The sequence below is a fragment of the Castor canadensis genome, chromosome 16 (assembly GCF_047511655.1).
Source record: "Castor canadensis chromosome 16, mCasCan1.hap1v2, whole genome shotgun sequence".
Taxonomy (NCBI): domain Eukaryota; kingdom Metazoa; phylum Chordata; class Mammalia; order Rodentia; family Castoridae; genus Castor; species Castor canadensis.
In genome coordinates, this window is record NC_133401.1 from 47,885,628 (window position 1) to 47,899,355 (window position 13,728).

The 13,728-nt window shown below is 41.2% G+C and overlaps 1 long non-coding RNA gene across 1 annotated transcript in view; it reads left to right on the forward strand.

The window, feature by feature from the left end:
• Positions 1 to 918: 918 nt before the first annotated feature.
• Positions 919 to 13,728, forward strand: part of LOC141418087 (uncharacterized) — a 115,049-nt gene continuing 102,239 nt past the window's right edge. The window contains exon 1 of the long non-coding RNA XR_012442725.1: positions 919 to 1,074. This is a non-coding gene — a long non-coding RNA (uncharacterized lncRNA). The remainder of the gene's footprint in view (positions 1,075 to 13,728) is intronic.

Below are 13,728 nucleotides of genomic sequence, written 5' to 3' on the forward strand. Positions count from 1 at the left end.
ACTTTGGAAAACAATATGGAGGCTTCTTAAAAAACTAATCATAGATCTGCCATATGATCCAGCAATCCCACTCCTAGGGATATACCCAAAGGAATGCGACTCAGGTTACTCCAGAGGCACCTGCATACCCATATTTATTGCAGTGCTATTCAAAATAGCCAAATTATGGAAAGAGCCAAGATACCCTACTACTGACGAACGAATTAAGAAAATGTGGTATTTATACACAATGGAATTTTACTCAGTCACAAAAAAGAATGAAATTTTGTCATTCACAAGTAAATGGATGGAATTGGAGTAGATCATCTGAAGCAAAGTTAGCCAGGCTCAGAAGGCCAAAAATTGTATGTTCTCTCTCATATGCAGACTTTAGAACGAAAACAAATTGCAGCAATATTATTAGTCATGGGTCACACGCTAAGGGGAGAACATGTACAGGAGGAATAGGGAAAGGTAGGAAACCCAAAACTTGAAAAAGTTTGATGTGCCCACTGTAGAGGAGCAAATACAGTAATCTTAAACTGACAGAGGCCACTATGGGAATGGGACCAGGAAGTAGTGAAGAGGTCTGGTAGAGTTGAATCAATGTGGGTTGTAATACACAAGTGCGTGGAAGCAATACTAGGAGTCTCTCTGTATAGCTATCTTTATCCAAAACTAGCAAAAACGCTATGGCTTTCTTATTATCTCTTATGCCTTCTCTTCAACAAAATTGGAGAAGAGGGCAGAATAGGTTCTGTCTGGAAGCTAAGGGGGTGGGTGTAAGAGGGAGGGGGTAGAGGGCAGGGGGAGAGAGATGGCCCAATGTATGTGCATATGAATAAATGAATAAACAATAAGTTAAAAAGTAAACTAGACTAAAATGATATTAAATCATTTCATAACTTATTAGTCAAAGCCTTGTTTAAAATTCTGTAATATTACACCTCACTATGAAATGTATGTTTTTTTCTGATTTTAGATAATACATGTCCACTTAAAAAAATGAAGATACAGAAAAGCACACAGAGGAGAATAACTATTACCCTTAGTAAACTCACCACGGAGCCACGGAGATGAGGCACTCCAATCACTGTGAGTAGCAGTGTTGGCTCATGGGCTCCAGCTCTCACATCCAAGAATCTTCCCAAGGTCACATCCCTTGCCTCCCCCACCCAAGCCATTTCTGCCTGATGGGAAATTCACTAAACAATAGGAATATCCACATGCACTTTCGTCCCAGGTCTCTGTGTGTTCCTTTATTTCCATTCATTATGGTCTAAAGAAATTTGTATACTTCAGAATGTTACACTGCTCCATTGCATCGAAAATCTCCTGTTGATGTCATGTTGAATGAGCAAAACTCAACTAATTGCCAGAGGACTTGGCAAGACAACTGAGCTCACAGAGTGGGAGACAAATCCTGGATTCTCAGAAATCTACCAAGTGAGTAAAATTCCAGGGTTACAGAAGTCAAGGATTTGCCAGGACTTCCTTTCTGAATTAAAAGACAAGTTTATGAATCCAACTACAAAGATGGATGCACACTCATTGGTGAGCCTTTAGGATTCTGAAGGCAACCCACTCCTCATCTAGGAAAACTCTAGCCCTCACACTGAGTAATGGGCTCTGAAGCAAATGTGGTCCTGCTGCTGAGGCCATGTGATCAGGAAACCCTGTGGTGTTAAAAATGCCCATGATGGGGAAAGCTACAATGTGGCCAGCCCATGGGAGCCTCACAGTGCAAGCCCTTGGGGTTTTGGAGAAAAGCCATGCCATTTGTAGCAGAGACCCATATGCCTTTTAAAGAGAACCAACTTTTTGGCCCTGTTAGAGCTGGAATGCTTGGCCATAGAGCACCAAGTGTCTAGGCATCTATGATCTCCCATTATGAGCTGGGCTTTTCTAGAATTTTTTAGTCACAAAACACAATAGGCCAAGTATCAGGCCATAGTAAGATGGAAATGGAACGTGTAGTACTGAGCCAGGTCAGGTCAGAAGGCACGAGTAAGGTGCTGAGCAGATAGCCCTGACACTCATGTCATCCACCATGGTTATACCAGCGTCCCTCCTTCAGCTCATACCTGTTGCCACCTGTGTGGAAATTTCATACAACCAGAAGAAGGAAGAGAATGAAGCTGTGTTTGGGGATGATTGGGATGAAAGTAGACATCGTATCCAGGGCTGGCCTTGAAGAGTAGTGTAAACAAAAATCTCAATGGGCAGAGCTTGGGGCAGTGCATCTGGTCATTGCTTCATGTGAAAGGATGAGAAAGTGTAATTAATGATTCCTGGGCAGTGGATAACCCAGTCAACTGGGCAGGTGGTAGAAAGAATGGGAGAATCAGAGTAAAGTTCTCAGGTAATAGCATGTGAACAGAGTGAGCACAAAGTGTGAAGATTCTTGGATCACATAGCACTGTCCATCAAAAGATGCTCAGAAACCTCATAGGAGTGAAGAGTTGGCCAGGTGACACTGGCCCATCTTCACCATTGACCATCCCAGAACAGAGAGGTCACAATGGCAGATGCCATCATAGAGCTGATTTAACTAAAGCCACATCTGAATACCTCACCTGCCAGCATCACAGACCAGACTAAATCCCTAAAATGACACAATTCTTAAAGGTATCAATTTACCACTTGATGACAAGTAGACTAGACTGGGACCCTTCTACAGTGGAAGGATCAGAGGTTAATCTTTATAGGAAAAGGACCTACTTTTTATGTAGATTTTCTGTTCTTGCTCACAGATTCTCAGCCAACATCACTTTCTAGGGACATAGAGAATGCCTGATTCACAGAGGTGAATTCCCATAAACTGTAGCAGCAGACTCGAGAACCCATTTCACAGAAAAGTAGATTTGAGAGTGAGCCCATGACCAGGGGAGCAAATTATTATGTCTTATATAGCACCATCTCAAAGTGGCTGGCCTTACAGAACATTGGAATGATCTTCTGAAGGTGCACCTGAGGCACCATCTTGAACACAATACTCTGCAGACATAGGTGCCATCATTTCAGTTGCAGTATAAACACTGGAGACATTTACATGACATTATGTCCCCTGTTGTGGCACAGAAGTTTCTGATACTCATGGGGTGTGTGTCTATTCATTTTCTATTACTATAATAAAATGCCTAAAGTTGGGTTACTTACAGAGAAAAGATGTTTATAAGGCTCACAGTTTTGGAAGCTGAAAGTCCAGTCAGCATGGTGCAGCTTCCACGGTGAACCTCACGGTAGGTGGCATCATTTTGGGAGCACGTGAGAAGCATCACATGATGAGATAGGAAGCCAGAGTGCCACTGGGGTCCCACAAGAACTACCTTAATCCCCTGAGTGCACATTCTCAATAAACTAATGATCTAGTAGGCTCCACCTCTTAAAGGTCCCACTGCCTCTTAATATCACCACACTGGGGACTAAGCTTCCAACACATGAACCCTTGAGGGACAGACTCACACCTTACGCAAATAATAACAGGGTAGAAGTGAGGGGCTCACCTTGCCATCACTCCCAGTAGCACCTGGAGGGATTTTGTGTTGTCCCCACAACACAACTCTGGGCTCTCAGGAGTGAGAGCTCCTGGTGCTTAAGGAGCACAGTTTTGTGAGGGGACACCACGAGGATGCCATTGACCTATGTTTTACAGCTCCTGCCAGTGCATTTTGAACTTCACACACTCATGGATCAACAGGCAGGAAGAGTTGTCACAATCATAGTAGGGGAAATTGATTCTCACCAGCAGGATAAGGTGAGAGTCTTATCTCCTGCTTATGCATGAGAGTGGGGTAGATAGAACACATGAGCAACCACGTAATCTATTGAGTTCTCCCTGGGAACTCTTGCCCAGTGGAAACAGTGAATGGACATGTAGTGAAACCTTGATCTGATCTGGGTGGAATTACCAAGGGCTCAGATCCTGTAGAAAGAAGGGGTTGGCTCCAGCTCTGAGTAAGTCACCTTCTGTCAGGATGAGAAGCCCACAGTCCCTTGAGTACAGAACAAAGGATCTGTGAGGCACAGGGGTGGACTGGGGTGGTGCTGGCAGTGCACCCTTTGAGAGAGCTTGCTGCCAAGTGTGTAGCTAACGGTCCGTGCTGGGGTCATGCTCTCCCCAGCTACACAGCCAGTGACGGAGGCTCAGCTAGTGGGCAATCTTTGCTCTAGGGTAAACAGCCTTCCCCTACCTTCCTCCATCCTTCCCTGTCCCCTTTCACAGATGTGTTTCACAGATGTGTTAGAAGTAAGACTCAGGAGTCAGTCAGCAAGGCAAAAAGTTTTATTTCTGCAGAAGGGTGTGCCACCAACATAGGTCTGATAAGCAAGAACACCAAGCAGGAGGTCTGCTTGGGTTTTTATCCCTGATACAACACTTCCCCTTCTCCAATTAATAGGAGTCAGGGTTCACAGTCTTTCTCAACTGACTATAGATGAGGTCCGTCTTAAAGTGGATTTACCTGGGAAAAGGCAAGGTTCACATTTAACATTCCAGGAAGCCACAAGTTAAGTGAACATAATGGGCTGCTACTTTAAAGTGGATTTACCTGGGTTGCTATTTCTTTGAAGGAAAGAATTTCCCCCTTTTCTTTTTGTACTATTCACTCTTTTCCTCAAATTTGGTTAGCATTAGCTAACTTTCTTGTTCAAAGGTATCCAGGAGGAGGTTACTCTGTTGGTAAGATAAGTGAGGACTAAGGTCATAACTCCTTTCCATTTCCCAAACCATTTTTCCATCCATCCTTTGAGCAGGTCATTAACCCCTGAATTCTCAGCCAGTTTATTGGCAAGAGCAGTCAGTCCTGTACTCTGCCCTTTTCTGCTGCTAATAGCATTTAACTGCTCTGCAATTCCCTTGCTGTCATCAAAGGACCCACCTGGTGCCTCTCTTTTAGATTAGGGCATTTGTTGACTGCCTCAGTGGTTGGAGTTATGAAATGTTAGTGTTAAAGGGATGAGCAATTGCACAAGTGAGCAAGTTCTGCTCGAGTTACTCAGGAGGGTCACCAGTAATACTCCCTCTCTGCGATACCACCATGAGTCAGTTGGGGGTAGGCTTAATGCAGAGTTATTAGTTTCCACAGACATATGGCCTTGTATACATGCAGACAGATTTCCCAAAAAGTTAGTGTACTGTCTCTCCCCCTCCCACTGTGAGAGACAGGAGGTATAGTCGACCACTGGAACTTGGGAATCTGATGTTTTTAGGGGGTCTGAACTTTGGAAAGACTGGCAAGTTTGATCCTCCCAGACCATCTCTTCTTGGAACAGAGTGATCATGCATTCTACCCTCAAGCTGTCTGAGTTCTATCCTAGCAGAAAATGGATCACCTGTGCCTCCAGTCATCCTCTAGCACAAGCGTAACAGTTGCTGTTGTTCAGTGCAAATACAGAATATTTTATCCATTCTACCCAGGCATTAGTTTCTCCATATCCTGTCTCAATTTCTAGAGTTTGTCTTAAATCTGTAATTTTAATTACCCAAACCTTAGTTGGGTACCTAGCCAGATTTGAGGCTTGAGCTCAGAGTAGCTATAGTCACCCATGCTCCCTTCACAGGGTTTTGGTCTATAGTCCACCCACTGGGTTCTGTGGTCCACTATATATCATCCCAGGTGCTACAACCATCCTTGTTTTTTTTTTAATCCCCATCTAGGTTCAGGACATAGGTAATATTTTTCACAAGTTAGATCCCCACAGTACATTACACGATAAGCATCAAATTCTATGGTTTGTGGATTTAGGTTAATGGTTATATTAATTACTAGTGAAGTAGCTGCCCATGGCTCATCAACAGTCTTTATGGGCTGAAGAAGGGGCAGGAGACACAGTGGTAGTGGACTCATGCTGTCTCAAGGTGACTTTTAGGGGATTGTCCAGGTCAGTAGTGGTTCAATAGTTCTTTGATAGGCTCTTATCCCTGACTTAGTGAGTCCAACCTTTCTTAGCTGTGCGTACTGCAGTCTTCATGGTTACGAGCACTTGGTAGGGTCCTTTCCATGTCGGCTGAAGCTTCTCCTCCTTCCAGGTTTTGATTAGGACATAATCTCCTGGCCTGTAGGGATGGATATTAAACTCAAGTGGGGGAGTTTGAGCCAGAAGGCCTTTTCTGCTTTCTAAGAGAAAGCAGAGTAGTTGAAATAGTCAGTGTACAGTTTTTAAGAAATTGATCTTTAGTTTCCTAAGTAGGGGAGCCTATAAAGCATCTCATAAGGGGATAAGAAATATCCATAAATTCTCAAGACAACATCACACATGGTTTGTGGTCCCCAGTGACTCCCCTTATGAAGGAGGCATGAGCGAGGTTTTTTTTGGTATGAATCATTAACAATATGAAAATAGTTTAATTTGAAACAGTGAAAGGTTCAGAATTTAACTATTACCACATGGAACAATAGTGGAAACATTTAGACTGGTCAGTTAGGGAATAGGTTATGATATAGCTAATATTCCCTAGGGTTATACTTTAGGATTCCAAATAAATAACACCACAGGAGCACACTGAATTAAACTGGAAATAGACTGTTTTATGATCTGTTTTAGATACATACACATGCATATGTGCAAACAAATGCATACACACATCTTGGCAGCAATCTTATCTTTTGAAATGGCATATCCATGGTAGCCAATCTGGTGGTTTAATATTTTATGTGGCAAGGTTTAACTCATCTACTATTGAAGACCCACTTGCAGTTCAGTAGAGCACAATCTTTGTTGTGATGAGAGGTTGTATAATTAAAACGTGAAATTTTGACAGCAGTCAAAATTATTAGAGCAAATCTAGATGATACTTCTTGGAAAAAAGTTATTTGGAAATAACTCTAGTCAAGAGAGAAAACATTTTGTATGGCAGAGAAAAAGTCACTTATTCATCAACTCTCTTTGGCCTTATTTACATCAGAGGCAACAAAAAGCAATGCAAAGAACATGACACTAGTTTTTAGGCCACTAGGTATCTTGCTCGAAATCTCTACCATCTTACTTCACCAGGCAATAGAACCATGACCTTGAGCAATGTCATTTGTGGCTTTATACTTTTGAGCTTTGGCTTTCTTGCCTGTCTTTAGAGAGTTGGTGTCAAGGGCTTGTGCCCCTCAGAGCTTCAACAGCCCACACAAGCATGTGATTATGTTGCAGCCCCAGCAACCTGGCTCACCTTCCCTTTCTCTATTTCTTAGTTCACTGCCATGAATGCTGCTGGACCATGTGTGAAGATTATCTAAAGTTCTCAAAAACCTGAGCCCTGAATAACTTCTTGTTTGAAACTTAAAGTTCTGATTTTGCTGATTGGAAAAATCTGATCTCTCTCATGCTCTCCTCCTACCCTCCATAGACATATCTCACCTCAATCCTTCACAAATGCAGCCAGTCCCAACCTCTGCTGTCAATGACCTCTGCTCAGAAGTCACATATGAGAATGGCGGCATCTGCACTGCTCAAAATAACAAAGCTGAGTGCAGATAAGGGGTCACTCTGGAATGATTGCCCCATTCTCTTGTTAGAAGTTTCATTGTTCTAATCTAAGATTAAAAGATACTAGTTCATATGAATGAAATAAGTGGTCATCTTAAAGCCACTCATAGAATATTTATTTTTTGCACTCCATTTGGGACTTTAGCTACAAAGACAATGGAATTTTTTTTTTTATGAAATATCGTGCATTACACTCTACTTGCCTGAAAAAGTCCTCACGAGTTACGTATCTTATTAAATCCTCACAGTAGCCCATCCTTTTGAGCACAGATCTCCCCATTTTCTATATGAAGATGCTGAAATTTTTGTGAGAAGACCTTAGCCAAGGTGCAAACTTGGCAGGAGGACTAAATTTTCTCTTGTTACTCTACTGTGGAGCTGCTGTTTTAATAACAGGTTAGGAGTGTTAATTTTCTTTTTCTTTTGCATTGCCCTGCCTGATCCCTGGTACCAGTCTGACATCTCCCTCCGGTCCAGAGAGGGTGAAATCATTCCATATGTCAATGACTTATTGATGATCAAAAACCCCATCAGTGATCAGCACCTATGATGGAGAAGATGTGCAGAGCTAAAGTCAATGCTTAACTCCACTCATGTTCCCATGAGTAGGTGTCCCACAGGGAAAGACTGGTGGTACATGGGGGAAGGAGTGAGAAGAGAGGCTCAACCAGAGATACCATGGCCATTGCTGCTTCTTCCACAGCCGAGGTGTTTTTGCCTGATGCTGATGGTCACCCCTGTTAGTGTCTGTTGTATCAGGAAGAAATCTTTTAAAAAGACAAGTTCAAACACAGCAAATACGACTATGGAAAACCTAAGTTGAGTCTGCTATATGGTTATTCAAAACTTATTGATGAGGCCATATGGAGAAGAATTAGGACATTTTTATAAGCTTTTTAAAAAAATCTTCTTTTGTTTCCTATGTGAGGATAACAGATTAGAGACTAAGAGTCATGAGAGTATATATTTTTAAAGAAAAACTATTATTCAAGACTGCTATCTATTTTGAGTTTAGAATTTTTTTAACTGGACAACACCTGGTATTAAGACACTGTTTTTTTTTCAAAATCAGTGAAAAAATGGCCATGGATACTGAATAGAAAGCAAATAATTACATTCCCGTTACTACTGTCCTGTTTCTTCAACATCAGGAAGATGTTTAAAGCAAACCATCAGGCAATAGATCGAGTACTTCACAAACTTAGAAAAGTACACGTTGGAAGGAATTAAAGAAAAATAATTAAAAACAAAGAGGAGAGAGAGAAGGAGCAGGAGGCTAAGTCAGTAGAGCAGGGAAACTACAAGGAATATAGTAGGGATATTACATGGAAACACACACACACACACACATACACACACACACACCCTTCATAACAGGGTAGGAGTGTTAATTTTCTTTTTCTTTTGCATTGCCCCTGCCTGATCCCTGGTACCAGTCTGACATCTCCCTCCAGTCCAGAGAGGGTGAAATCACCCTCAGTTCTGTCACAACAGAACTGTTTTACTGTTTTGTCTCTGGGTCTTTTAAACCCATTCTCAAGGGCAAGGAATTGTGACATTTTCCTTAGTCTTGGTATTTCTCCAGTCAATTTACCGATCTTCCAGATCTAGTTTAGATCTTAAGTAAGAATGGCCTTTGTTCTGACGCCCATGTGTGTGCAGCCTGATGTTTTAGCATCTGACAAAAGTGGGCCTAAAAGGCCAGGGCATCGTTCTGGAGGCCAGAAGGCACCACTTGCCAGCAGGGAGGGATGGGGACTTCATTTAAAAATTAGTGACTCATTTAAATGACACTTTTTAAATTTAGAAATGAAGTCACCAATTGTTCTTTCTCCTTTCAGCAATGTGCTTTCTGAGGATTAACTCAACAATACAGGCAGCAAATGAAATTGAAAAGAATTTTCATCACGGATTCCACCTGAATGTGCTACAACCACCTCGTTCTTCTCAAAATGAATCTTCTCTGTAAACAGCTGAATGCTGTTTGAATGCTACAAGTCACTATTTTGGTGAAAGTCAAATTGGTGAAATCTCTTTCTCTCCCTCTTGCTTTCTTACTCTCTGTCAATTCAGGCTCCTGTGAATGTGTAATGTTGCTAATGAATGTGAGCAACAATTAGACAGCTTTCCAAATTACTTATCCTTCTACTTGGGGCTTACTGCAATGGCCTCAGTGATTCCACCAAAACTCACAGGAAGCACCCCATGGGAATGACCCTCCCTGTGGACTCTCAGCAGTTTCAGGGTTGTCTTGTCCCAACATAGGGAAAGTAGTTGGACAGCTTCCCAATCCCCTTGACATATGCCTCTCTTAAGACTGGCTACTTCCTTGTGTTCTCACATAATCCTTTGGGTATGTGAGTTAGTCTTGCATTTGTTTGAGCATGTGCTTTCATGAAAACTTGCAACTCCTTGACCAGCAGTTCTCAGAACCTGTGGTCTTAGGAGCCTTCACTCTTAAAACTTACTAAGGACCTGAAAAAGCTTTTCTAATAAACATTGCAGCAATCAGTATTTGCATTATGAGAAAGCTCAAGACTGAGAAAATTTTAAACTATTTATTAGTCATGAAAAAGAATAAGCCTATTACTTGTCAACATAAATGTTTAGTGAAAATAACTGTATTTGCTAACACAAAAGAAAATGTAGCAAGGAGATGGGTGTTGATTTACACCCTTCTTTCAAATCTCTAACGTTTAGACTAATAGAAAACAAGTGATTTCTCATCTATGCGCCTGCATCCAGTCTGTTATGACATATTATGTTAGTTGAAGGGCATGAAGAAAGGTAACCTTTTTTTTTAATTTTTATTTTATTCATATGTGCATACAATGTTTAGGTCATTACTCCCCCGACCCCCGCTCCCTCCCTTACACCCCCTAACCCCTCGCTACCCGGCAGAAACTATTTTGCCCTTATCTCTAATTTTGTTGAAGAGAGAGTATAAGCAATAATAGGAAGGACCAAGGGTTTTTGCTGGTTGAGATAAGGATAGCTATACAGTGAGTTGACTCGCATTGATTTCCTGTTCATGTGTGTTACCGTCTAAGTTAATTCTTCTTGATCTAACGTTTTCTCTAGTTCCTGGTCCCCTTCTCCTATTGGCCTCAGTTGCTTTAAAGTATCTGCTTTAGTTTCTCTGCGTTGAGGGCAACAAATGCTAGCTAATATTTTAGGTGTCTTACCTATTCTCACCCCTCCCTTGTGTGCTCTCGCTTTATCATGTGATCAAAGTCCAATCCCCTTGTTGTGTTTGCCCTTGATCTAATGTCCACATATGAGGGAGAACATATGATTTTTGGTCTTTTGGGCCAGGCTAACCTCACTCAGAATGATGTTCTCCAATTCCATCCATTTACCAGCAAATGATAACATTTCGTTCTTCTTCATGGCTGCATAAAATTCCATTGTGTATAGATACCACATTTTCTCGATCCATTCGTCAGTGGTGGGGCATCTTGGCTGTTTCCATAACTTAGCTATTGTGAATAGTGCCTCAATAAACATGGGTGTGCAGGTGCCTCAGGAGTAGTGTCACAGTCTTTTGGGTATATCCCCAAGAGTGGTATTGCTGGATCAAATGGTAGATCAGTGTTTAGTTTTTTAAGTAGCCTCCAAATTTTTTTCCAGAGTGGTTGTACTAGTTTACATTCCCACCAACAGTGTAAGAGGGTTCCTTTTTCCCCGCATCCTCGCCAACACCTGTTGTTGGTGGTGTTGCTGATGATGGCTATTCTAACAGGGGTGAGGTGGAATCTTAGTGTGGTTTTAATTTGCATTTCTTTTTTTTTATTATTTTATTATTCGTATGTGCATACAAGGCTTGGGTCATTTCTCCCACCTGCCCCACCCCCTCCCTTACCACCCACTCCGCCCCCTCCCTCTCCCCCCCACCGCCTCAATACCCAGCAGAAACTATTTTGCCCTAATTTCTAATTTTGTTGTAGAGAGAGTATAAGCAATAATAGGAAGGAACAGCGTTTTTGCTGGTTGAGATAAGGATAGCTATACAGGGCATTGACTCACATTAATTTCCTGTGCGTGTGTGTTACCGTCTAGGTTAATTCTTTTTGATCTCACCTTTTCTCTAGTTCCTGGTCCCCTTTTCCTATTGGCCTCTGTTGCTTTTAAGGTATCTGCTTTAGTTTCTCTGCGTTAAGGGCAACAAATGCTAGCTAATTTTTTAGGTGTCTTACCTATCCTCACCCCTCCCTTGTGTGCTCTCGCTTTTATCATGTGATCAAAGTCCAATCCCATTGTTGTGTTTGCCCTTGATCTAATGTCCACATATGAGGGAGAACATATGATTTTTGGTCTTTTGGGCCAGGCTGACCTCACTCAGAATGATGTTCTCCAATTCCATCCATTTACCAGTGAATGATAACATTTCATTCTTCTTCATGGCTGCATAAAATTCCATTGTGTATAGATACCACATTTTCTCAATCCATTCATCTTGGTGGTAGGGCATCTTGGCTGTTTCCATAACTTGGCTACTGTGAATAGTGCCGCAATAAACATGGGTGTGCAGGTGCCTCTGGAGTAACCTGTGTCACAGTCTTTTTGGTATATCCCCAAGAGTGGTATTGCTGGATCAAATGGTAGATCAGTGTTTAGCTTTTTAAGTAGCCTCCAAATTTTTTTCCAGAGTGGTTGTACTAGTTTACATTCCCACCAACAGTGTAAGAGGGTTCCTTTTTCCCCGCATCCTCGCCAACACCTGTTGTTCGTGGTGTTGCTGATGATGGCTATTCTCACAGGGGTGAGGTGAAATCTTAGTGTGGTTTTAATTTGCATTTCCTTTATTGCTAGAGATGGTGAGCAGTTTTTCATGTGTTTTTTGGCCATGTGAATTTCTTCTTTTGAGAAAGTTCTGTTTAGTTCACTTGCCCATTTCTTTATTGGTTCATTAGTTTTGGGAGAATTTAGTTTTTTAAGTTCCCTATATATTCTGGTTATCAGTACTTTCTCTGATGTGTAGCTGGCAAATATTTTCTCCCACTTTGTGGGTGTTCTCTTCAGTTTAGAGACCATTTCTTTTGATGAACAGAAGCTTTTTAGTTTTATGAGGTCCCATTTATCTATGCTATCTCTTAGTTGCTGTGCTGCTGGGGTTTCCTTGAGAAAGTTCTTACCTATACCTACTAACTCCAGAGTATTTCCTACTCTTTCCTGTATCAACTTTAGAGTTTGGGGTCTGATATTAAGATCCTTGATCCATTTTGAGTTAATCTTGGTATAGGGTGATATACATGGATCTAGTTTCAGTTTTTTGCAGACTGCTAACCAGTTTTCCCAGCAGTTTTTGTTGAAGAGGCTGATATTTCTCCATCATATATTTTTAGCTCCTTTGTCAAAGACAAGTTGGTTATAGTTGTGTGGCTTCATATCTGGGTCCTCTATTCTGTTCCACTGGTCTTCATGTCTGTTTTTGTGCCAGTACCATGCTGTTTTTATTGTTATTGCTTGGTAATATAGTTTGAAGTCAGGTATTGTGATACCTCCAGCATTGTTCTTTTGACTGAGTATTGCCTTGGCTATTCGTGGCTTCCTGTGTTTCCATATAAATTTCATGGTAGATTTTTCGATCTCTTTAATGAATGTCATTGGAATTTTGATGGGAATTGCATTAAACATGTACATTACTTTTGGGAGTATCGACATTTTTACTATGTTGATTCTACCAATCCATGAGCATGGGAGATCTCTCCACTTTCTATAGTCTTCCTCAATGTCTTTGTTCAGAAATATATAGTTTTCCTTGTAGAGGTCGTTTACATTGTTTGTTAAGTTTACATCTAGGTATTTGATTTTTTTTGAGGCTATTGTAAATGGAATTGTTTTCATATATTCTTTCTCATTTTGCTCATTATTAGTGTATAGAAATGCTAATGATTTTTCCATGTTGATTTTATATCCTGCTACCTTGGTATAGCCATTGATGGTGTCTAGGAGCTTCTAAGTAGAGTTTTTTTGTTCTTTAACGTATAGGATCATGTCATCTGCAAATAGGGATATTTTGACAGTTTCTTTACCTATTTGTATTCCTTTTATTGCTTCTTCTTGCCTAATTACTGTGGCTAGGAATTCCAGTACTATGTTGAATAGGAATGGAGATAGTGGGCATCCTTGTCTGGTTCCTGATTGTAGAGGGAATGGTTTCAGTTTTTCTCCGTTAAGTATAATGCTGGCTGTAGTTTTGTCGTATATGGCTTTTATAATGTTGAGGTACTTTCCTTCTATTCCTAGTTTTCTTAGAGCTTTTGTCAT